Consider the following 23,022-nt stretch of genomic DNA (forward strand, 5'->3'; position numbering starts at 1 on the left):
GGGATCCTGGAGTGGAGGGTCAGGTTGGCAATTCTTACATACATGGTGGTTGTCATGGTGGATCTGAGGAAAGATATAACAGCTAGGAAAGGCACTGGGACAATGGCATTTGTCACTAAGAATATGATAGGGTTTGATAGTTGGGGGCAGAGGGAAGAGGGAGAGGTTTACCACTGGAGTGTGTGAAAGCTGAGAGGGAGTTTGAGCATGCTTGTTATTTGTGGGATTCAGGAGCTTTGGGAACTACATAGGCTAAAGGTGCTTGTTCCTTGTGGAGCTGTAGGAGCTTTCAGAAGCTGGGAGAAGGTCAGGGTAATGTTGTTAGGGAATATGTATGTAAGTATGGTGAGGCAGAAAAAATGGGAGTCAGGTGTTTGTCACAAGAAGGTATCCACTTGTGGCCTCTCTTTTCTCCTTCATGACCTAGTCTCCCACCCCAGTCTCCAGATATTCACACTTTCCTTTCCATCAGATCAACTTCTGCAAACCCCTACCTACCTTAAAGATGAACTAACTTGAGGCCGGGTTGTGTCTTTGCATTGTATTGTCTAATCCATTATTTTATCTTCCATACCAAAGCAGACCAATGGCCTGTCTAATCTGGCTAGTCCTACATGACTTCTACTCTCCTGCCAGACCAGACCAATCACCACTCCATATAATCCATTATCCTGACACTGAGCAGTGGCTAGTACCGAATGCTTCAGAAGAAAGTGAAACTCCCCCATAGTGCAGCTAGCTATTCTGCAAATCTGTGCCAGCACATGGAATCCTGCCACTACAGTGATACAACTGATACATAGAAGCATGAGACCTGTTAACCTAATTCAGCTTCCTGTTTGGAAAGGGTAACATCAGAAGTGAACTATGAACTACATTTTGTACAAAGAATCACACAGAAATTGGCTGTAATGTAAAATCCCCTGTGCCAGACTATATTCTTTAGTTCATACTAGAACTTTCCAGACTAAAGTTTACCATGGGGGAAACCTCTCTAGTTGACCTAATATACAGTGCCTTGTAGTGCCTACAGGTCAACTTGCTCCAGTTTTCACAAGAAGCAGAGTTTACTGGGGATGGAATCTGAATACATTTTATTTGTAAAAATACTTTGAAAATGTAAAGTTGTTTTGCTTCCGTCTCTTGTAGTTACCAACACTGCTTTGATACTCTCTATTCTTTCTATATGGAAGAAAAAATGCATTAATGTAAAGTTAGTTGGTCTGATAAATATTTATAATCATGAATTTAAAGGACCCTAGAACACCAAAGCCACATGCAGTGTTGGCAATCTATTTTGCCCTATCAATGGCCTTAGGCTTGGTCTACACTAGGAACTCATGTTGGTATAACTACATCTCTAAGGGGTGTGGTAAATCCATCCTGCTGAGTGACATAGTTATACCAATCTAACCCCGGTGTAGACAGTGCTATGCCAACAGGAGGGCTTCCCCCATTTACGTGGCTACCGACTCTGGGGGTGGTGGAGTACCTTCACCGACAGGAGAGTTTTGTAGGTGGCATCTTCACTAAGCTTTACAATGGCACAGTGCTGCTGCAGCACTATAAATGTAGACAAGCCCTTAGATATGGAGGGCAGAGAGAACAATATTCTAGTGGAGTGTGATGAGGTATACATGTTCCCTTGCTGGATGAACCATGAAGGAATTAAACATCTTCACAGGGCTAAGAAGAAAAGCCTAGCCCTTAGGGACTGCTGGAGTTGCTAGACCTGAAGAAAGCTGCTCATAGCTGTGGCCTATTAGGAGGCTGTCACACTACAACTATAGTGTAAAAGAAATGTGGATCAGACTCATAAATACAGGGAAGAAAGGTAGGACAGAAAGTAGTCATGAGTCCCTTATAAATATATTAAAAAAGGATTGTTAAGATCTTATAAAAAGTATATTTTAAGTTAAAGTTCCAGTAACAGCAGTCACATGAAAATCGCCAAAAATCTATTTTTAAGGGCAAGAAAGCATCTAGCTAAAAAACATTAGCTGAGATCGACGCAGTACTACATTCTAATCTGAGATGAGTTTCTAAACTAGACTGTACTTCTGACCTGAACCTAGCTTCTGCACTGGAAGTGTACCCTAACTAGTGTAAATTGTCATATCACCATTGAAGTTAATGAATCTATGACAGTTTCCCCCAGCTGAGGATCTGTCCAGAGCTTTATAGTTTCTTGGTTTCAACACTTACTGTTTTAGCCAATCAGTTTCTCACTCCCAAAGCAACTAATACTCATCAGTTTTCTCCTCTTCAAAGAGTAACTGTTGTGCTGCCTTATTTAAAAACATTGCATTCTTAACACCACATAATGCTGTACAAAGATACAAATAGCAGAATTTATAAGCCCCACTTCCCCCCATGACCCTAAATGAAGTCTAATACTCAGTCTGTGGTTTTTCCCAGCTCTAGAGAAAGCTCCACCAAAATATTGCTTCAAGGTAAAAATGCCTAGGCCTCTACGCTCTAAAATCAGGTAATTAGAAGAATGAAAGTAGAGGGCAACTCTGCAGTGTGTACTCTGAAGCTGCATTCTCCTTCCCTAGCTCTCCCTTATACTGAGTTATATTTAAAGTTGTAAATAATATACACTGTTGAATGAACCCTTTCACAGATACTTTTTGGGTTTTCGCTCTCTGGGGGCTTGCACTGTCACAGCTGCTGAGAGAGAGAACTAATAAGTGTGCCTCCAAAGGAGGGAAACTATAAAAGGAAGTGGAATCCTTCCATGTACATACATATGTGTAGTCTCTCTCCTGAGTTGTGGCTTAAGTCTCCTCCCTTTTTTCTCCCTGGTGCTTGCTATTATCAATATCTGGAGTAGCGTTTCCTCTCTCCTCGCATGGGTCAGGTATTGGGGGGGAGAGGGAGGTGTTTGGCACTGGGTGCCTCCAATCAAAGTGACTCCTCACTATCCCAGAAACACAGGGGTGCTATCTCTTGAGAAAAATCCATAAGACTTCTACCTGGCAAGAAATGTAATACCCAATACACAGGGGACAATAAAGTAAATAAAATAAAGCTCAGCAAAGGAATGGCACACCAAATATAACAACATAACAAAATGGGTGACTTTATTGGGAACAGGAAAACAGGATCTGGATAAGAAAAGGGTTAAGGCTAACTAACAAGTAACAAACATTAATAAATAATCCAGGTACCCACCTGCTAACACTCTCAAACTCCTGCTCCCTCCATTGCACATTCCCAAAGCAGATGGCTCAGCCAAGGTGGCATGTCCTGAGATGGAGCATTGCAATGCTGTGGGATTAGCTAGTTTAAACAAAAATATCACCATACTTCTTCACTTTTGGGTGAGACAGGGCCCTCTTCTGACTGCAACCAAGTTTTCTGGTGCTTCTGGTCTAGAATGCTGGTGGGGTCTTGGTTGGTGCTCAGTAGCCTGTGTCGAGTTGAATCTCTCACTCTCTGGATGCTGGTCGCTGCAGTAGTGGGGCACCCTGATCCATGAAGCTAGAGTCTCAGAGCAGTGCAAGAACTCCCTGAGAGGGGAGTAGGAATTTAGCAGGGACTCCCTGAACTGTACTCTCTCTTGCCTGGCTTCCAAACTCAAAGTGAAACTATACTAAATTATCTGAGTCTGAATCAGGCTGTCTCTTGGCTAGGGGCCACTGAGCCCTGGCTTGTCCATATTCCAGTGGACTGCTCATCCAGATCACCCTATTGACCTCAGCAAGGGTTTCTGATTCCTCTGACTCCAAGCAGGCTGCGAAATGGGGTCAGAGGGCAGTGGCAGCCATCTTAGCTGTGGTCCTTGCGGCACGGCCTCCTAGAGCCTCAGTCTGGAGCTGGAGCCTGGAAAACTGCAAGTGGGGGTTACATATGAAATCCTGGGCCCTTAGGAAGAGGGAGAAATGCTCCCTTGTCTGTCTGGTCCTAGAGGCTCTTGAAACCAGAAAATAAGAAAAAAATGGAGAATTAACTACCTTGTTTATACAAGATGACTATCCTGTTCCCAGAAATTAAAAGCATGGTAAGAACGGTCTGCTTTTGTTGGAGCTTTTGCCTGCAAGAAGCTGCCCTGTATGTGTTTGTTCTCATTTGGTCTAGGTTGACAAAAGCCACCCTGTGTTTTGTTTTGCTTTTCCTGTGGATGTGGCTGCAGGAAACTGCTACTGAGGTTTGCTGGAAAATTATGTTATGTGTTATGTGGAAATAGTTGAATGTTGATGTTTGTCCACTGGGAAGCCCCCAAGCCCCTATCAATCTGCACCTGGGCTTAGAGTAAACAACTGTATTTACAGAAAACTGCAGAAATTTTGGTTAAGTGAAGAAGTGGTGAGTGGTCACAAAGTTGGAAACACTTCAGCCTACAGAAGTTGTGAATTGTATTTGAAAATAATGTTTTAAAGTTTCTGTTTTAAACTTTCTGAGTCTATGGCATAGTGTTGCATTTGCAGAAAAGATTGACTTGGAGTCCGGAAACCTGCCTGAGAAGAAAAAGAAAGCGATTCCTGCTTGAAATAGACTTGCTTTCTCAGTACTACACCCAAAACATGGAAAGAACTCTTTTTTCCCTTGGGAAGCTGGTACTAACTCCAAGCACTGGAAGTAAATGTATGACATACATCGTCAACAGAAACTGTTGTTGAGTAATCTAGGAGTTGGTGGACAAGAGGCAGACTGCTAAAATATTTGAACACCTTGAATCAGGTAGCATTGTGCTCCTGTCAATTCTGCTACCTAGCTTTAATGTCCGGTACAGAACAATGGTTGCTATTTAAACAAAATGCTTAATATTGTGAAGTTCTCCTGACTCTTGAATTTGTAAAATGGATGATGCTTTAATTTGGATAGGAACCCAATGAGAGTTTTAGACAAATTCTGCAGAGAGCAAGAGAGATGCTTACTGCTGAACTTAAAAAAAAAAAAAAAAAAAAAGTTAATTTAATATAACAGAATGTGTATACAGTGGATGTAAGTTGAATAAAGAGGTCTTATTTGCCAATTTATATAAAATTACATACACAAAAACCCGTGTTAACAGAACATTATTATGCTTGCAAAGTTGAGCACTTAAAAATTAGGAGATACCAGAAATAAGATTGCCCAGGGAATGTTAATTTGACTCTTTTGTATATATGCATTAAGATAGTCTTTAATTATATGATCTCACACTACTTTCTCAACACGACTCCTAAATCATCTAAAAACTGAGCAGTTCTTTAATAGTTTAAAGTAAAAGTCAGACAGCAACCTGCAAATAAATTCAACAGTTTTGCATTGCAGGAATAACATGAACAACTATGTACTGTTAGTGGCCATCATGCTACTGCTTACATTACTGCTCAGATAATGAAGAATGGTTTCAAAGAAAGAATTATTTCAAATTGTAATAATCTAATCCTCAAGATTTCACAGAAGCATTTTTACATTTATTTAAGGAAAAGAAATTCACTACCAACCACAATCCCTCAGTTTTTCCACATGCTCTTCTGGAATTTCTGCTTGGTTCTACTTTGGATAGTCTGCTACTTGTTAGGTATGTGTCAGAGCTGGACTTTATATATTAGCTCCCTTGGCTTCTAGAAAACGGTGTGTTCCAGCAGTCTGAGCACAGGTGTGGGAGCCACAAATTCTTGTGTTCTAATTCTGTTACTGACTCACTGTGTGATCTTGGGTTGGGAGGATGAGTTCACGTTAAAAAAAACAACAACCTTGAGAACCTTGCAATGATGGAAGGCTTTGGAAAAGGGCATAAAACTATTCTCATAAATGAAGATCTCATTTATTCACTAGTTTACTAGACATTCTACCCCATGGATATTAATCCTAACTGGTCACCTTTATTTTGGCACCAATGTTAGAGATGCAAACATTTTTTACGATTTGCCAGACTCCAACCTGCTGGAGTTTGGAGATCCAGTACTGAGTCACCTGCTCCTCCTCCAGTCCTGCTGTCAGAGGGAAGAAGGGCAAAGATGTGTCTCATTCTTTCATCCCATTGTTATGAGGGAGCTATGAATTTTAAATCTAAATGGGGAACGGCATTTGCAATGCTTGTGTTTTAAGATCAACCTTACAAATATCTGAGAACCTGTGTGCATTCTATACACTGCTAAACTGAAAAAATTCTGCTGCCAAAATAACAGCTGATGGAATAAGAGTTTCAACTTCTAACAACTCTATTTAACTGTATGCTTAGGAGTGACTCATTAAACAGCAAGCAGCCATGAAGTGGTATGTCAAGGATTAAAGGAGTCTTATGTTGAGACATGCTTTGCTGGTTATCTTCCAATTGACAGTTCTCTCCCAGCTTGGTGGGAAGTCAGTGACAACTCAGCAATAGCTACAGCAATTTAAACAGGAGATTGTTAGAAGTAGGGCCTGATTTGAAAACAAAACTCTGCTCTAGTAGTGATTGTAATCTGTGAACCCTTTCACAGAATGCAGATTATCCAAATGAATACTATATATTAATATATACAAATTAAGATAGTTCTAACCATACATATATGGTTTTCTACAGATATAGATACAAATGAAAAGAGAGGTTGCTGCTGTTGGCTGCCACAGAGCTCAATGCAGGCAGCTGGACTCCCAATGAAGTTCCTAAGATCTTCAGAAATTCCCCTGTACCCCAAGCTTAGTGTGCCTTCAGAGCATCTAATACGAGCCGATCCTGCAGCAATCCTGGATCCTTAGCTCCCACCTGGCTTTCCCAAAACATATGATATGATCCACTGTATCCCAAGCTTTGGTGTCTTTCCAAGTTCCATATTGTTATGCTGGAGGGTGCTGGTGGCTGCCAACAATCATGTCTTTGTTTTATGGGCAATCACAGACCTTGCTGAAGCTGGTGGGTGTACTAGCCACCTTTCATCCAGGCTAAATGAGGGATCAATTAAATTCCCCTTTGTTTAGTGATTGTTTAGCTGAAACAATACAAGCTACCACCCAAGGCATAGACCAGCATGGGAAGGCTTAAGTAAAAACCTTGGAGACTGATAGCAAACATAGGGCCTAGGGCATTCATTGGTGGAGCTTTGTACGTCTGACAGAGGCAGACAGAAAGCCAGGAGAAAGCAATAGAAGCTGGTAGGGTGGCCATGGGAGAAAGCCAAGAGAGCAAGTGTCTTTAGGGCAGAGTACTAAGTGTAAGGCTGGCTTAGATTTTTGAACAAGGAGGATGCCTCCTATTGTTAGTTCCTACTGTGTTCAAGGAAACAGAACTTTGTGTACATTCTTTGTAAATAAACAGGCCTGCACCCAAGAAATACCTGACTATCATAAATTTCTCCTCCTAATGGAAACAACCTAGCAAGGTCTCAAACACTGGCTAACTGCTTGGGCCAAAGGGCAACAATATTTGATTCCTGTTCTCAGTTCAGGTAGACATACTTACATGTTATTTAAAGTCCACAGGAGCTGTTGTGGAACCCATGCTCCAGACCTAAAAAAAATAAATGCTAGAATGCACTCCCAGGACTTGCGGTAAGTGATAGTCAAAGTGCTGGAAAGGTGTTCTGGAGCATTCCAGCACCACTTGACCCCTGTGTGGAACTTAATGAGAGTCCACATTAAGCTTAGTATCTCTAATGACTTGCTAAATCCACAGCAGGTTATGTGGACTGTAGATCAATGTGAGAGCCTGTGCATCTTTTAGATGAGATGTAAAACTGTGATCCTGATTCCTGACTGCATGTGATCATTAAAGATTCTTGCTTTTTTGGTAATAGGGTGTTAGTTCTGCTATCCTTGCCAAACTCCGATGTGGATACTTACATTTTGTCTATCTAAATTCCCCAGTATTGTTCACCATTTGCCCTAAACTATTATGCACTGTATCAGCACTGTTAAACCACTACCACCATCCATCTGAGAGCTAGTTGCACTTCAGTGATGGTCATCATTTCTAATTGGCACTGTCGCCGGGGCAAGCGTGCCCCATTCACTTTTGGAGTGGGCTAAGGGTTGTTATAGCAACATGGCTAAGTGTGCCTGATCACCTTTAGTCTCAGGATAGTGTGGCCAAGGGACCAAAATGAAGATGGCTGCCCTCTCCCTCAGTGCTGTGTGGCATAGTGGCCAGTCGGGGAAGTGGGCTGTCACCTAGGTGTAGGTTGTGGCCGGGGTAGGGAGATCTGGATCCTCCTTACTCCACCAGGTCCCAGCCCAGGGCCCTGGCAGTGGCAAGTGTGCTTGTCACTGAGTCAGCAGTGATCTGACCAAAACACGCTAACGCCACCTGGCACAATGGCTAGTCCCCCTGGATTACTTCCTACTGTGTACCCAATGCAGTAGTCCAGGCATCTCTGGGCAATTTTGGCCTGTGCAGTTCCCGGCAGTTCCAACCTTCCTTGGGCGACTGCAGGTGCTTGGATGTCTGCCTGGGTCCTGGCGCCTCTGACTTCTGCAGTTTGGGGCGTCAGCAGTTCTTGGGCTGGAGCCTGCAACATGCATCCTCCCTCCTCGGCAGTCAGCCCCAACTGAGCTGAGCTGCTCACTTTTATATCTGGTTTCCAGCTGCAGCATGCCCAGCAGAGCCAAGGCGGCGTGGCCTCCTTGGCCCATAGGGTGGAGTTAACCCCTGCAGGACGAGTGAGGGGCAAGCATTGTCTGCTCGCAGCACTTCCAGTAGGAGTTGAGCACACAGAATGACTGCAGGATCAGGATACATACAATGTACAGACCTAATTCTTCAGAAACATCCTCCATTATTCTGAGTGCAATCTCAAACTACCTGTCTACACCTGGAAATCAGGTAGGTAGGCATCTAACTGGGTGCAGTGGCATGCACAAATAATTGTACCCTCAGGCTCGTGCCCACATTTCATTGTTGGAGCAAAATTGGGTCTGCAGTATTTGAGGCCCAGGTAAAAGATAAAACACTGTTTGTAAAGCACTTGGGCATCCTTTAGGATGAAGACACAAAAACACCGCTGTCAGAGCCGTCCCTATCCCTATGCAAAGTATGCAGCTGCGTAGGGCACCAGGAAATTTGGGGCACCAAATTTCCTGGTGCCCTGCGCAGCTGTGTGCTGCTCCAGCCCCTACCCCACCTCTTCCCCGGGCCCCCGCCCCAGTCCCGCCTCTTCCCGCCCCTACTCTGCCCCAGCCCCGCCCCACCCCTTCCCCAAAGCCCCTGCCCTGCTCCGCCCCTGCCCCGCCTCTTCCTGCCCCTGAGGACTGCAGCAGGGCTGGGCCTGCACTCACCAACGGTGGGAAGAGTGAGTGCTGGGGGTGGTTCCCCCCTGCCTCCCAAGCCAGCCCAGCCCCCCCCCCCCGCAGAGGCCTGGGACCAACCCCTCCTCCCCGCAGAGGCCTAGCCCCCCCCTGTGGGGGGGCTGCGTAGGGCCCCAGAATAGCTAGGGACGGCCCTGAGCACTGTGCTTATTTCACATCACTTAAAAGCTTTACCTGCCTCATTCCCATTAAAATCAGGAGAACAAGTTTGAGGAAGGATTCTGAGATTTGCTATAACTCCAGTTTTACTCAGAGAATTCAAAGCTACAGTGGCTAATGACTGTATCTCAAAAATATAAAGATGGAAATTATATTTTAACACCAATTTCTTATCCTGTTTGTTTTCAAATTCTACTCACTGACAAAGTCTGCCAGTCACAAATTGCTGTTATTTATAAAATTAGGCTACTTTAAAATAAGAGGCAAAACAGAGTTACAGAAGAACACATATTTGGGAGTGATAATTGCTTTGTAGTCTTGGCATCAGTTCATTTAAAGGAAAATCTTTTCCCATCCATCTTAAATATTTAATTTCCTCAGATGCAAGAATGCTTTTGCACTTTGTACACAATGGAGAGAGAAACCTGCCAAAATCACTATAAAAGAAGACAAAATGACCAGAAACTGAACTCTCTAAGTGAGACAGAAATAAATCTGTTAGATGCCAAAGATAAGTCAGTATCTAGGGAGAGTCACCAGTTAATTTGTCTAGATTCCTTTTATTCTGCAGGACAGGAAAGGTGGATAAAATTGAAGAATGTAGATAGAATTCTTTTCATTCAGTCTCTACAAAGGCAGTGTGACTGTGTTATCTCCATACCTTTCACCCCACTCACAAAATACATATATAGTGGAGTCATGCCTGAAACTCTCACACCCTGGGATTTGCCTTTGTTATTTTTAATTTCAGTAACAAAGCCCTAGAATAGCTCTGACAAACAAATCTTCCTGAGTGGGGTAGTCCCAGGGCTTCTCTTGTCAGGATATCCTTTTCTTCCTTTAGTTATCTTGTTTCAGAAATGCTGAGCCTTTTATATTCCAGAGTTGTAGCTAATGAGACCCACCTGGTCTGGCAGCCTGTGTGAGTCAGCAGACTAGGTTTGTACTTTGCCCTAGAGTCCTAAAGCCTGACACCTTGTTACAGGGCTCCATTTATGCATATAGCATACTGTCCAGCCTTAAGTGTCCACCATCCTCTTTCCCCTCTGTTTCTATCACCTTTCCCTCTCTGTCCCATGTGCCTTATGTACCCATCCAGCCCCACATCACTCCTTGAGTCCTCACAAGATCACAACTCCCTTTGGCTCCAGTCTTGGGCCAATGCGACCCACCTGATTGTACAGAAATCAATCTGGTCCCACACATCCTCAATGTGTATCCTCATATTCACAGGGTGGACCCATACACTCTCATATCAGGCTTACATGCCCCCATGAAACGCACCCTATATGCCACATCCAACTCTTCTCCCTCCCCATCCTGGATTAATTCCTACTTTATTCATTATCTGATGTATTCTTTATAAAATAAAAGTTTGGCATATAGGCACCTGAGCATTTATAAGGTCAATATTGAATGGGAGTGCAGGATGTTCCCATGCTGTGAAGCAATCACATCTCTCATTGTATAGTAGAAGTTCAAACATTTATTTCTGGGTCAGATTTACAAAACATGTACTTTGGGCTCATTTGATCTTGTTTTGTAATACTAGAATTATGCTAGCAGGAAGTGCATAAACTATCAAGAGGCAATTGTTAGCCAGGGTGAATGGTAGTGCTGATCACACAGACTATGCCATTCTGTCCAGGAATATGTATTTTCAGCTTGATCTTACAAAGTGCTAAGTAGTCTGGCCCTGATCCAGTAAAGTATATGTGTAATGCCCTTACCTTCAAGGGAATGATTCTGAAAAGGATCTGGGGTTATAGTGGGTCACAAATTGAATACAAGTCAACAATGTGATGCAGTTGCCAAGAAGACTAATATTATGGGGTATATGTAAGACATGGGAGGTAATTTTTCCGCTCCACAGCTGGAGTCCTGTGTCCAATTCTGAGTGCCACAATTAAAGAAAGATGTGGACAAATTGGAGGGAATCCACAGGAAAGCAACAAAAATGATAAGTTTAGAAAACCTGACGCATGAGGAAACGTTAAAAAAAGGAGCATATTTAGTCTTGAGAAGGAAGGCTGAGGAGGGACCCACTAGCAGTCTTCACATTTGCTAAGGGCTGTTATAAAGAGAATCGTGATCGATTATTCTTCATGTCCATTTAAAGTAGGATAAGAAGTAATCAGTTTAAGCAAGGGAGATTTAGGTTAGATATTAGGAAAACTTTCTAACTACAAGGGTAGTTAAGTTATGAAATAGGCTTTCAAGGGAAGTTGTGGAATCCCCATCACTGGAGGTTTTTAAGTACAGTTTGGACAAACACCTGTCAGGGATAGTCTAGGTTTACTTGGTCCAGGGGGCTGGACTATATGACCTCTCCCTTCCAGCCTTACATTTCTATGATTCTAGTGAAATTGCCATATATTGTGCCAAATTCATCCCTGATGGTATTCCATTGACTTCAGTGGAGTTACACCATGAATAAATTTATCCTATTGGGTCCATATGTGGATGGGACATTTACAAATGCCATTACAGACTCTGATACGTTGTGATTTCTGATGCAAAAGTTACAGATGTGTTTCCTGCTCTCTACAAGCTCAGCAATAAAGCATGAAAATGACATTAAGATGAGGCCCTGCAGATGGCAGCAGTACTTTAAATTTCAGCAGTGCAGCACAGGACTTTGTATAACTGAGCCAGAATCCCACAGTAAAGATACTGATTACCAAAGACTTTTAAAGTGGCATGTTTTTAGCTAGAAATCTAACCAGATAACCAGTCAGATCCACACTTTGTTACTGAGCCTTTTCCAATTTAGAGTTAAGAGAAAAGTTTCAGTATTTTGTTTAAGTCTAAATGCTTCCTAAACATCTTACCATGTAGCAGGACAGTGGTTCTGAACCTTGTGGAATCCCACTCAGCTCCTGGAGTATCCTACTCCCTCCTGCTCTGTTTCTAATACCACAAGTGCTATTTTTCAAAACACTGCTCATTCTTCAGGTCTAAAGCAGGGATTGGGTTTGTGGCAGTAGGATACAGCAGCACTTCTACAATAGCCAAGTCAGTTGCTGCAAAATTTAAATGGTCCTTTAAAAAAGTTTCTAGTCCTTTTTGGTAGCTTATATCTCATTCTGAATAAGGCTCAGTGTAGAGCTGACTCTGTAGATGGAGAGAATGACCCTAAGAACCAAATGCCTCCTCTGTCTGAGTGGACCAGAAAAGGCTCTAAATGACATGTACCTATAAAGGCACCTCTTGTTACTATTATCCAGTCTGCAGCAGGCACAGAGGGGAGCAAGCCTTCACAGCATCAGGTGACTCCTGAAGGAATTGGTCCTAATTCTGTGCACCTTAGATTTTGCTAAATTTACCATTTATCTTGTTGGCAGTGGAGAACTGCTTACCACACCTGCTGCCAGCTCTGTTGCTCTGCTGTGGTCTGTCCTGCCTACCATGCCTCATGCCCTCCTGCTTGGCCTCATGACTTTCCCTGCTTTCCCCTCTTAAACTTCCAGGAATCCCACTTCTTCCTGTTATCCAATATCTTATCTTTCTCTCTAACATCCCTACTTCGTCCAGCCCCTAGCAAATACATAACCCACATCTGTAATATATAGATGCAGGTGAACCAAAAGAAAAATTAATCAGAACCATCGTGACTCAAGAAAACCTACCCAATACAGCCTCCATTTCTTCTGTGGTAGCTCGGATGCACTTCAAACAGGGATTAGGACCCCATATGCCAGGAACTGTATCTCATGATCTTTTTGGCTGTATCTCTTGTCCGGCCTTCCTCTCCCCACTTAAAGAGCTGCTGTCTTGACTAGTATTGTTATGTAGATGAATATATTATAGTGGCGCAGCTGTGCCACTGAAGTTAAGGGTACATCATGCCTTCTGTTTAACGGTCAACCTTTATAAAAAAAAATCAAGTTTTCAAAGAAATCTGACTACATATATTGGTGTGCCTCAGGACAGTGCAGTGTAGGGTTATTGACCCAAATGTGGGGTATTTGAACTAGAGGTTGAGGAGACATTAGACCGGAAAAATAGACATTTTTTTGAAAAAATGTCTACATTGTTTGTTTTTTTGCATGGAGCTAGAGATGAAATTATTGATGCAGTGCGGGTCAAAATGGTCTCAATCTGTTACGTTTTACCCAAGGTAGTGCATGACACCTACTAAATCCTTGGGAGACCCAAACTGAGAATGGTATTTAAGCACCTTTTGCCAGTGGTAAAATTCACTCAAATAAACAAACACCCACATTCCAGTTTAGTTTGAATATTGGATTCTTTGTGTTCCATTTCCTGTCCTATACGATTATGTAATGTTACTGTGTATTTTTTCAAGAATTCTATATTTCATTAGTAGGGGAAATTATTCCCACATTCATGTAGCTTGTAAAGCATTTTGGGATCTGTTAGAAAGATAGGATATAAAACAAACCTTAGATAAGCAGCTGCTTAACTGATTACCTGTTCTTAGGGTTTTTATTTTCTATTGTTTAACAAAAAAGGATCAGAGAGTTGAAATGAGTTTTATAGAGTTTACTAAAAAAATATCCTTAACAATAGGAACACATAGTACCAGATATAAGAAGGCAAAAGATGTTATTGGACTATGATTTGGCTACATAAATTGAAAATTTTGTTGATATAACCAATCAGGTCCGCAGAATCAAATCACACAACCACAATAGGAAGTAATACTTATACTCAATTACTATTTTAGGAAGGTGACTTTGTTTACATTTTTGACTAAGAGTCCCTCAGACTAGGGCCTCACTTGTGCCAACTGATTATCAACTGCAGTGTTGCTAACACAACATAGGAAAAACAATCCAAAGCTAGATCAGAAGACAATTTGGTCAATTACTTACATGCCAGTTTACCAAGGTCTTCTTTCTAATGGATCTATAGTAGTCAATCCTCTTTACCTATTTCCCAAGGAATATTAGTTAGGAGAGTCAGTCAGATCCTGGGGCTATCTAACATGAATGCCTACATTTATGACAGACTGTACAGACTGAGTGCAAAAACCTTGCACGCTTAGTCTCACTTTGTCTATGTACATCTTGAACTTGAAAGGCAGGGTGAAAATTATTAACTATGGTAGACACACATACATGTAGTATCCTATAATCCTAGTTAACAAGAGCAGCTTGTTCAGTTTTAAAGCTACTTTACAGCAATCTTGATTGGAATATGTTACCAAAAAAAAAAAAAAGAGACATACAAACCGTGACAATCTTTAAAGTACTTACACAGACATGTACATTTCCTTACTAATTAGGTAAACAGTTTCAGGAAGTGGTCAATTGATTGATTTGGGTAGTTAACCAAGAGAAAGTCTGTGTTACTTATTACCAAATCTTTTCTCAGCCGTCAGCTTTCAGCTCCCACAGCAGGAGTCAACACTGCAAACACATTACTGGAAAATAGAAAGACAGGCAACTTTTAACTATCTAAATTAGGTACTTGGTGTCATCAGGAGGGCTCCAAGGTGGCCAGCCCCAGACTTCAGTTTTCTCCATTCCAGGTGTCTTTGGCTATTAGAAAGCAATGTGCTGAAGGATACAGCCTATTTTATCCTATTTCTGCCAGGTGATCCAACTTGGTTCATTTTCTTGGAGGTGCTGGTGTGGGCTGATCAGATGGTGACTCATTCTTCTTCTGAAGATTCAAAATGTCCAACCAAAATGAGAGTTGTTCTCTCTCACCATCCAATTGGGAAATGAGACATCCGCTTTTGCGTTCTTGCCACTGAGACGGGAATTTACCAGTCTCTTTGTGCAACACATCTTGTTACACCAGCTTGTGTAAGACTAGTTAGGCCATAACTGTTGGTGCAATCATCTTGGTACACATAGTGAACACCAGCTGGTTTGCTCCAGTCATCAGCTTATCTCTGCAAATCACTTTCCATGGGCCCCTTTATGGTGCGTCCCTTGGCCTATTTTACAGTTATGCTTGCTCAAGTTGTAGTTTTTCCATGAACACTTTGATAGCTGCTGAAATGTCGAGTTTAAAGTTCATATAATTTATACAAAGTCTCTTCATATTCTTTGATGCTCTTTAAACTTGTTTTAACAGTCCATTATACAATGCAAAGTCATTTCAAGAACTATTGTTCTCCAGCAGGACAGCCATTATAAATCTTCTATTTCTGTTCCCCTTGTTTTAACAACAGTGGTGGGACCTTGGTATGTATGGCTGAGTTGAGTCTGCACATTATTAACCAATCACATTTCTAATTATGCCACTCTGTGGTCAGGTGTCCTTATAAACATATTATTTAGGTTCAGTTCCTTTTATTTATTGCCTTTCAGCACAGGTGTATTTCACTAACTAGATAGCATAAACATGCTTAATTGCAAACATTAACCTTCTTCACTTTATCTCAAACCAAAAGAAATCAGTGTGAATGCAATCTCTTTCTTTTCTAACAGGATTACCATAAGGTAAATCCTGTCGTTAAAGTTTGCAATGTCTTGTCCAAAGCTGTATCACTTATAGTTGATTTTCCTTTTATACACATTTAATTATGATTAGATTCCATCAAGATCCCTATTTTACTGCTGTATGTGGCACCTCATACAATATCAATATTTGTTATTAATTTAATATTCTTTTAAATTCATTTACTTATTCATAGACAGGGAATTCTCTTTAGCTGCCCAAGCAGTATGCTCTTGCAAAAGGCTGCAGCACTCTGCATTTCTTCAGACTATTGAACAAAACTAGCCATTAGACTTTGGGTTTTTAATCTCTCAGCCCTCTCTTCTGTCTTTCTAAACGGTGTTTATGCCTGGGCAAGTCTTAAATATTAACAACTCGTAATTGTGGGGTTTTAGTTACTGTAGATCCTTCAGTAAATGTAAATTATTACTTATTTTACTATTTAATCTACAGTGAATTGGTGCTGGAAAGCAGAGGAGTGACAGTTATGCCTCAACACAATATACAATTTGCTATAAATGGAAACACCACTTACTGAACACTCCATTCTCTCCCGTGGAAAACCCAGGATGGCAGTTTTTATTTTCATAACAAACTGAAGAGAATGTTCTGACTGACAGACTGGTTACACCCTGATGGCTAAGTAACCAAGGAGAAGTAATGTGAGAAGCAAGTCTGCTGAAAATAACTCCAGCCATCATCACTGAAGCGTATGGATTTATTCCCGCTATAGAGGTCTATTCCCCTTTCAGCAACTCCACCTTTCCTCACATCCCACAGTGGCGGAGGTCAGCCCGAGCTCTCTCGTGCACTCCTGGGATGTTTTTGTATGTGTTTTGTTTCATGTTTTCCCCTCCACCAGATGGGTAAATGAGGGAGAGAGAAGGCAGGAGGAAAGGGGCGGGAGTTGGAAAACATGACCCAAACCGCCTCCAGTTCTGTGACTGAGCTGCTTTTTAACTGGGATGGTAATAAGGAAAAATCAGAAATCAGGATCCTGGAATGCCTGAGTTCTAGGATTCAAAGTCTATGAAAACTGTTTATAGTTTGTTTCATTCGTGTGCGAGAGAGAGAGAGAGATTCTGACCTTGAAAAATAAAAATCCCATGATTTTAAACTTTTTTAAAGCTCTAAAGTGTTTGCTTTATATAATTTAAAAGGAAATCCACAATTTTCCTGGGTTCACCCACTGTCCTTTTGAAACTATGCACAGGGTTAGCCTTTGCTAACTGTTCTACACTCAAAATTCACTACTGTGGCATTCCAGGGATCCCCCACGGAATCAGGTAAATTACAGATGAAAAGATGCTACAATAGGTCACATGTAGTCCATTCTCAACCCTCCTGGAGACAGTGCAAGATAGTTCCCTCCAGTGATCCCTGCCTCCCGTGCTTTATCCTGGTCAATTGATGGGGTCTCAGCTGCTTCCTTTATCCGAAATTGGAGATGTCAGGATGAGTAACTGGTCTGCTTGGAAGGGAAGGAAGTGTGTTTTACCAGGTATATTTGGTCAATGTTTCATGCTGATTAGGAACCCTCGGTCTTGCTGGCTCTATTGGAGGGGGGAGGAGGGGAAGGGCTCTCTCTTTTAGCCAGTCATCAGCCGCTTGTAAAATCTGCATAGGACAACTACTAGCTGAGATGAGAGAACAGCACCTATTAGCTCATCCAGAAAAGGGACCCTTTTGGTTTACCTAATGGAGCTGCTGCTTAAGGACCCCATCAGGCTTTGGGTTTGATTCTTGGCTTGAGTAACACGCAGGATGCACAGAGTGAGTGAGTCCAGGCACTGGATGGGGGCTTCTGTAGTGAAAATGTTACAAGAGGTGTATTATTATCCAGTGTGTGGAGCCACCAGTGGGCATTACAGATTACACTGTTTATTTCGCTTCCACATTCAAAGTAGTTGTTTGAAAAGATCTGCTGAAATATGTTGCCAGAAGTGCTGTGTGGACTTTTGTATATTTAAACCACAGAATCGCACTCCCACCTAGTAAAAACTGATCAGCTTTTGGGCCTGAAGATTCAGTAAAGGCAAAGAGAGGTTGAACTTGCTGTATGAAAGCTTGAGTGAGAGTTGGGGCAGTGGTGGTGGGAAATGGAAAAATGGCTGCTAACTTTCCAAACTGCTCTCTTCCCCCCCTCCCACCCCACCTGGAATGCAAGGGAGATCTGACTGCTAACTAGTGTTTTTATTTCAAAATAGGCAGACTACAAAGCTGCAACTGAGCTGAAACAGAAACATCCTAAAGTATGGATAGCTTCCTTACATTCAGTAGTGGGAACAGACTGCTGCCAGTATCTCTCACTGCCTGAGGCAGAAAAAACAGGATATTACAAGGACCCATGACGAATTGGAGAAACACTTCAGCTGTCCACACTTTACTAGCACTGAGTTTGCAGAGTTTGGTAATCAATGGGAGTTTGAGTAGCTACCCTCATCACTATAACACAGTCAATCTGACAAATACTGAGCCAGCAGTCAAAATAGCAAAAAAATTGAAAGGTACGAACAATGGTCAAGATCTCTAAAAAGCAATAGTTGACTGGCAGAATTGCCCACCACAAGGAACCATCAGCAGCTCTGTACAACAGCTAATGTCCAGGAAAATCTGACCATTGCTCCAAACAGCCAGTAAACTACATCTGAAGTAATAAAGCACAATTCAATATCATTGCAAAACCAAAGCATATTGTGATCAAGGAACCAAAGAACTGCCAGAGTGAAAAACAGGTCAGAGAAAGGGTAAAGGCATTTCCAACTGAAAGAGATGGAAAGCAGAGAAAGGGAACCTACTTGGATCAGGTTGCTCCATATTCATTCATGCACTGTGGAGCCAGATAGAGGTTCCTAAGGTAACAGACAATTCCTGAGATGTATCAAAGAAACAGGCCACAGTTATGCCAGAGGAAACAGCCATAGCTCCCACTGTATCTTCTCCTAATCCTGAGCCAATGGAAAAACAGGCAAGTGGGCTGAACAAAGATGCAACATCTGAAGACATACACATGCACTGCAAGGTGGTTTGATGAGTAAGAGTGATTAAAACACAAACAAGATTTGAGACAAACTGTTCAATAGCTTACCCAGTCATATCTAAATGTGGGCCATCATCTGTTGGCATTCATGGTATTTTCGAAAAGTAGCCTTAAGTAGCCACAAAGGGCCCTGAGCTATCTGTTGAGATCAGGGAATATAGAGGCAGGACAAGAGCATGGTTTAACTGCTTACATGGCATTTTCAAAATCCCTAACAGGGCACTCATATGCCTAAATAGGGGTTGCTCTTCTAGATAACTAGCTCAGCAGGCATATGTTAACACACTTATTTCACACACACTGATTTTTTTAAGTGTGTGCATTTGGGGGAGGAGAGTGGCATTACATTTGTTTAAAATGTGTTTGTGTGTATTTAAATTTGATTTTTAATTGGCTGGGAAACTGTATGTGGAGTCAATTTTCATTTTGTGAGGTGGCTTATGTGAGTAAGAGTGGGAATCACTGGCCTAAACTGCCTCGAGGGTGTGTCACAAACTGAGAGACAGAGACTTGGAAGACTAGAGCCCGTCTAGAATGCTGCAGGATCTGTAAATATAAAAAAGGGCAATGGTGGGTCTGAATAGCAGTTCTGCAGGGCCATGTGACTTCTCTCTAAGTGCAGAATTTTACCAATTATACATTTTACCAACTGGTTAGAAGGAGAGAAGCCCAAGCCACACTGCTGGATTTGGAACCTGATCAGCATTTGAATTTTTTCAAAGTTGGAGGTGTTGGGTCCAGGGTTTTGGTTTGGTTCACTACTGAGATGGAAGTCTGGATTCAAACTCCCTCAAAGTTTGTGGGTGCTCAGATTTGGAGTTTTGGTTCAGGGCCAATCTGTATGTAGAAGCTAATACCTACGACTTGTGAGACCGCAAGATTTGTCCAAACCACACAGTTGAACTGCTTCCTTATTGCCATTATGGCAGCTTGCATCCTCTACATTCAACCCCTCCTGGGCCTTCACAGGGTATCTTAAATATCAACTAGAAAAAGCAATAAGACACACATTATGCTGTCCTCTCTGGAGGAAAATATGGGGAGGGCAGGTAGAATAAAGTGAACAGATTGGGAAATAATTTCTGCTCAGTCATTCATTTTATTTAAATTAACTCAAAGAAAACGTACTCAGGATATCAAAGTGACAGCTAATACCAAGTTAGCCTGAAAATTATTTAAGAGAAGTCTGGTGGGAGGAAAAAGGCTACACTACCTGGAAAGTCAAATCTGATACAGAAATATTTGAAGATGAAAAAACTGAAGAACCTAGGCCTGATTGCCCACTGTCACTGCCTTGTACCTTGTGGAGTCATTTATGCTAGTGCAACGAGGGCATAAAATGTTACCAAATCAGAATAGTTTGTTAGACCCGCAATAGAGGTCTCCCTACGGGATGGGGAGCAAGCGGATACCGGACACTGTGCTGGTATACAATAGTCTAAATGCTCTTTATTGATTACAAAACAAACCCTACTCACTCCACATTCACACCCCAAACATACTATACCAGAGTCCAAAGGTCAGAATGGTCCTGATGGCCAATCCCGGGATTCCTTCTGTCGGGATAAGATGTGGTTTTCGACAGCTCCCCGCATCTATATCCACACGGGACTCTGGATCAATAAACGACTCTGATTTGCAGAAATCCTAGCCAACCATTTATAGTTCATTCTGTCGCACCATTGGTTCTTTGCCTTTGTTTACTAGGCCTTCTACCCACACAATTCCGAAGATACAATCCTGGGCGGGCTGCTATGATCACAGGTGTGCCATTTCCTCCAATTCTTATACAATTTTATATCAGTCCAGCTGGTGTTATTTCCTTGTCTGATGATCTTCTGTATATTTCTCGGAACATAAGATTGGTTTTGCACAAATAGTTCTAATAGTCCTTGACCCTAAGTTCTTGCTTCAGTTGCTAACTGGCAATGCACGCATTCATGTCAAGCACGTGTCATTCATACCAGGCCTCAATGACCTATAAACATATTACATGGATATATGAATCACAATATATCTTCCAACAAGTTGTGTTTTACATCAACTTCACACTCACTTTGTACAGGTTATAGTGACTACAAGGTGCAATGCAGTGAAGAATCTTTTTATGCAAAACTGTACAATGGCTATTAATTACAGAAATCCTTATATATCGGTCCAGAGTGTTGCTGATCCCTGCATGTGTGCAGAAGAGGGGATTTGGGGGAGGGTGGGGGGCAGCAATAGGGAACAAGGAGACATCTCCTTGTGCACCTTCACAGCCATCAGCCAAAATACCAGTCATCTGACTCCTAAAGTACAACCGCCACGGAAGTCTAGTGCCTCTGGATGTGCTAGACTTCACACATAGCAGAGCCATGGGTTGTCCCCAAGCTGCCTCTCTTCTCCACCAGTCAGCCAAAAGAAACCAGTGCAGTGGGGAGCAGGCAGCTGTAACTTCCAGAATTTGACAACTTCACTTTTCCACCTTAATATTTCTTTAATGTTGCTTTTTTTGTGTTGAATTATAATAGATCCTCCACCAAGTCTCAGTTTCAGCTGTGACATGATCTCAGAGCTGTATATAAAGCTCCTTTCGCACAGAACAAACTGGGGAATTTGTCTCTGTCAGCTTTATGAAAGTACTGACACTCTGACTTTATGCCAGGAAATGCTGGCATTTTGTCACCTCTATGAAATGAGTTAGTCCCTCCAATGTTTGATAGCCATTCAGTTAATTAAAACGTTATGTTGCATAATAATAGACACTACAGCGAATCCTCGGACAACGATGCATCCTTTCTCTGATGACATTTTATTCTCACTGACATGTTCATAGAAAAATCCAGAGAACAGCTAATTACACGTCTCAGCGCTCTCTCATGCTCTCTCTCATTTTCAGGGACATAGCCACCAGAGGGACTTATACAGTATCTTTTATTCTCCTTAGTTGAACAGGACTTTGGAACAATCATAAGAAACAGCCCTATGAAGAATTAATTCCAGGTTTACAATATATCCAGTGCAGGCCTAAACAAGACACTGAGTTATAGTTAGTTTACGGGGATCTCCAGTAAAGCTGCATTTGTAAAGAACTAGCAGTTTTAGCTTACATTTGAGTCTTAGTATTTAATTTGAGCAGAAGGTGTGATATGCCCCTCAATTCCTTATTCACAGACAAACAGGCAGCACAGGGTTGCTTTGTGTAGTGAGGGTAGAATATTTTTTGCCCTGCCAGGTTTGCTTTTGCTTGTTTATGTCCCATTAGAAACCATTTAGCTGCAAAGCTTCTCTCCATTTCTATTACTTCAGGCTCAGTTATGCTCAGTGAAATAGAAATTGTGCCTAACTAAAATATGAAAGTAAGTCACCTCAGGCACAATGCAAATTTAAGCTCAATGAATTCATTGTATGAGAAACCAGTTAGCCCTGAAAAGGTGGTTAATCAATGTGCTTTCGCCTCTCTCACTTGGCACTTTGCATCAATCAAACAAAAGCCACAACCCCAACCCCTGCCCGAGGTTTGAAAGCAGAATCTAGGGGCTTTTCTATACTTACAGTGCTTCAGCGCAGCGGCACCACTGTAGTGCTTAGTGAAGACACTACTACCTATGCTTACTGGAGAGCTTCTCCCATTGGTGCAGGCACTCCACCTCCCAGAGAGGTGGTAGCTCTGTTGATGGGAGAAGCCCTTCCGTCAACATAGTGCTATCTACACCGGGGGTTAGGTTGGTATAACTCAGAGATGGGCAAACTACGGCCCGCGGGACCATCCTGCCTGGCCCCTGAGCTCCCGGCCAGGGAAGCTAGCCCCCGCTGTCTCCCCTCCCCCACAGCCTCACCTCGTTGCGCCACCAGTGCTCTGGCCCGCCGCTCCTGCCGGGCACAGTGGGCGGCGTGGCTGGCTGTGGCAGGGCTGCGAGCTTCTGCTGCTCTAAGCAGCATGGTAAGGGGGCGGGGGGTTGGATAAGGGGCAGGGGGTCTCCGGCAGCAGTCAGGGGACAGGGAGCGGTTGGATGGGGTGAAGGTTCTGGGGGGGCAGTCAGGGGACAGGGAGAGGGGAGGGTTAGGGGGGTGGGGTACTGGGGGTGGTCAGGGGACAAGGAGCAGGGGGGGTTGGATGGGTCGGGGTTTCTGAGGGGGGCAGTCAGGGGGTAGGAAGTGGGAGGGGGCAGATAGGGGGCAGGGGCCAGGCTGTTTGGGGAGGC

Source organism: Emys orbicularis, chromosome 4 (assembly GCF_028017835.1).
Source record: "Emys orbicularis isolate rEmyOrb1 chromosome 4, rEmyOrb1.hap1, whole genome shotgun sequence".
NCBI lineage: Eukaryota > Metazoa > Chordata > Testudines > Emydidae > Emys > Emys orbicularis.